Source organism: Misgurnus anguillicaudatus, chromosome 23 (genome assembly GCF_027580225.2).
Source record: "Misgurnus anguillicaudatus chromosome 23, ASM2758022v2, whole genome shotgun sequence".
In the NCBI taxonomy this organism is placed as follows: domain Eukaryota; kingdom Metazoa; phylum Chordata; class Actinopteri; order Cypriniformes; family Cobitidae; genus Misgurnus; species Misgurnus anguillicaudatus.
The window spans coordinates 26,149,466-26,153,765 of record NC_073359.2 but is presented as its reverse complement, the minus strand read 5'-3'; positions in this window follow the sequence as shown (position 1 = coordinate 26,153,765).

Here is a 4,300-nt window from a genome sequence, read left to right as displayed (position 1 = left end):
TGTTGTGTAGGCTGGCATGAACAGGTTATGTGTTCAGTATGGATAATGTGTTATGATACCGCATCTTTTCAGATGAGGCTTGTGCTGTGTAGACGGACACAAATCTGTACAATTTCAAACTAAGTTCAAAGGATTAAACATCAAAGTGATGAAAAACTTATTTGAGATGAAAAAGTGATGAAAATACTTATTTTAGATAAACATCTGGGGGAGAATAGAATTTTCTTCTCTATTTCATATTATCACAAAAACGAATAGCACTTTAATCTATAATTAGTCCTATATCAGTGGTAAATGACAAATATTAACCATAAATTCTGTCTATATTACTTGCAATGAGGCTAAAGTAATCATCTGTAAACAGTTATACATACATTTGTATGACTGCATTGGTTTAAGATACTAATAATGCTCTGGGTCCACTAGACCCACAAACATTTTCTAAGTAACAGAAATATGAACACCACACAAGGGTTAAGTTGGAATGTTGTCTTTCATTCTGGACGGCCAGTGGTGGACAGTAACGAAGTAAATGTAATTCGTTACTGTACTTAAGTAGTTTTTTTGCGTATCTGTACTTTACTCAAGTACTTTTATTTTGGGAGACTTTTACTTTTACTTTACTACATTTTAAAGTCAAATATCTTACTTTTTACTCCACTACATTTTAAAAAATCGGTCGTTCCTTTTTATTTATCAGTGCACTGATAAATAAAAAGGAACGACCGATTTTTTAAAATGTAGTGGAGTAAAAAGTAAGATATTTGACTTTAAAATGTAGTAAAGTAAAAGTAAAAGTCTCCCAAAATAAAAGTACTTGAGTAAAATCCCCGGTGTTAAATTAACACCGGCTCGGTGTTTATATGGGTACCACCAGCAGGGTGTTAAAAGTAACACCGAAGCAGTGTTACAGTTAATTAGATAATTAAGCAATCATTTGAGTGATTATTTGATTATTGAAGACACCTGATGATAATGAGCAGAACTACAACTACAACTTCCAGTCACTGCCTTATATAAAATCAACTGAAAAGACATCTCTCTTGTTGCGAACCGGACTGACTTTTGTCTGCTTTGAAGTTGTTTGGTCGCCATTGTGGTGATCTGTGGTTCCTTTGGTTGGGTGGGTTGACTCTTGTTTTCCTTTTGGGGTCTTTGCAGCAGTGTTTACTGAACACATTATTTGTTGTAAAGGTTATTAAAGCAAAGTTTATAAAGTTTTTATAACAGATATTGTAGTTTGAAGTAAATTGTTTACACAGTCAAAAAATTCAGTATTCATGGAAAATAAAATGTTGATCAAGTATATATTCTCTATTGGTTTTAACTTAGAGCTTTTCAGATTTTATTGTTAAAAATACTTGCCGGAAAGTTTATATTGTGCCTCACGTGCACGTATCATGAATCGCCCCATTAATCGCAACAAGGGTGACATAATTTATGTTGCAGTGCATGATGGGAGTCATGAGTTTTATACTATGGTGGATCCCAGCATGCTTTGCAACATTGTGTTTGTCGCCATGATTCCGATTGGTGGGGTGATTCATGGTGTCTGCACATGAGGCAAAAAAGTATTTCCAGCAAGTATTTAACAATAAAATTTGAGAAGCATGATCTGAGGAAAGCTATGTTACTGAAGTCCAATAGAGAATATATACTTGATCAACATCTAGTTTTCTATGAACGCTGAATTTTTTGACTGTGTAGACAACTTGATTAGATGTATAATCACTGTTATAAAAGCTATATAAACTTTGCTTTAACAACCTCCACAACAAACAACGTGCTCAGTAAACACTGCTGCAAAGACCTCGAAGACAGAAACAAGAGTCAACCCATCCAACCAAAGGAACCACAGATCACCACAACGGCGACCAAACAACCTCAAAGCAGACAAAAGTCAGTCTGGTTTGTAATAAGAGAGATGTCTTTTCAGTTGATTTTATCTAAGGCAGCGACCGGAAGTTGCAGTTCGGCTCATTACCACCAGGTGTCCTCAACAATGAAATAATCACTCAAATGATTGCTTAATTATCTAATTAACTCTAACACTGCTTCGGTGTTACTTTTAACACCCTGCTGGTGGTACCCATATAAACACCGAGCCGGTGTTAATTTAACACCAGGGATTTTGCTGTGATAAAAAACTAACTGGGCAAACTAAAGCTGCACAAAAAAAACTAAGATGCACACGTGATGCGTCAAACCACCAATCAGGGTACAGCATGCACTTCGTTTTGAACTTTTTTTGGTTGCCGCGCTGTTTCACGTAAGCTACGCGAGTCACACGAGTGCAGCAGCCAGCCAATGCATCGTTTGGAGAATGAAACTGCATTCAAACAGAGGAGATAACTGACCCGTCACAACAACAATGGCCTTATTTACGCGAGTTTTTTAAGTCCTTGAATAAAAGAACGAGTCCTTAGTGTCTTTTCTGCCTGCCTTGAAACTGTGCTATTTCGTTTTAAAAGAATACTCTTTCAAATCTAAGGAAACGCGTAGAGGTAAGCCATTTTTATTCTGGTTATATTTTTAAATGAGCAATCTTAACAGTAGCTTGCAGAAAACTGCTAATTGTGTTGCTAAAATATATACGACGTTATCATGAATGAACTTTAAGCTATGCAGGCTGAAGCTATTTTTTAGCCGTATAGTTAGCTGTTTCACTTAAGTTCATTGTATTTGAAGCTCAGTGCTCTGTTATTTTGAAATGACAGTTAATCACTATCAACACTGTTGTAAAATATAAATGACATTTTGACTAGCCATGCAGTGTATGATGCTTAAACAGGCAGGTGGATTGGAGTGCTCCCTATTAACTGAGATTGTTATTAATATTTTCAAAAGTTTTGCTTCCAAAATATATAAATACATTTAATTATGTATTACAATATACATATGACATGCTAAAGCACATGAAACGTTTCTGAAATTATATTCTGTAAGGCTTGTTTTATTTGTCAAAGAAAGGGAGACTGATTTCTAGATAACGTTATGTATTTAATGTTTTGAAAACTATTGTGAACCTGTGCTTAATTCAAGTTTTTATTACACTTAAACTGTTAAATTATTTAACAAATAAATCTTGAAATGAGACTTACTGCTCTCAAATCCTGTTATTTCATTTGGTGCTAAAGGAAATTTTTTGTTTTTAAGGTTTTAGGCTTATGATAATTTTAATAGACATCAGTGTCTGATTTATTAATGTCCTTCTATTAATTGATTGGTTAGCCAAGAGAGTTTTGTGACAAAAATGATACGGCCATAATAAATCACAGTACTTTTGTACTTAAGTACATTTTGAGGCAGATACTTTTGTACTTTTACTCAAGTAAAAATTTTAAGCAAGTACTTCTACTTTTACTTGAGTAATATTTTACCCTGGGTATCTTTACTTTTACTCAAGTACACGATTTGTGTAATTCGTCCACCACTGACTACAGTACATTGTGCTGCTACACTGTTAAAAATAAACCGTACATTTTACGGTAGAAAACCGGCAGCTGTGGTTGCCAGATCTTTACCGTCAAAAATACGGTAGCAATGTTATTGGTTTTACGGGATTGCACCCATTGTACTGTATATTTTACAAATTTTAAATGTTTTTTTTACAGTTTATAACTGTCTATTTAACATGTTTATGTTGCTAAAGAGTTTATATCTGTCAAATTCAAGGGTTAACATTGTAATATTTATGGTTCATTACCATTTTTTACGAACAAAACTATTTATTGTAAAGGTTTATGTTGTACAAATGACGGTTCAGTACCATCTATTTTACAGCTCAGAACTGTCTAATTTAAATGCTACACTGTAAAAAAATCAGTAAAATAGATTACCAGTACTATTTCCATTATGTTTATAGACATTTCCTTTAATTCCTTCAAAATACTGTAGATTTACAGTAAATTCTCCGTAGTCTTTACAGACACTTTAATCCGCCTATGAAACGCAACAATGGTGACATTCATCAACAAAGCTTCATGCTGCAATGCATGCTGGGTACCAGGATTGTAGAAAACTCATTCATAACTCCCATCATGCATTGTGACATGACAAAATTGTGCAACTTTCTTACCATTTACTGTCACCATCGTTGAGATTTGTATCCAAAGTGTTGATGTCTAAAGAAACTAAAAAAAGAAACTAACTAAAGCATTACAGCAGTCTTGTTCAAAACAGTGTCATTTGCATAGAGCATCACTTTTTTGTGCTTTATATCTTTATTGTCCTTTTATCATTTCATGTTCATAAAATATTTATAAGATTTTATGCATATAAAATTATATGCATGACATAC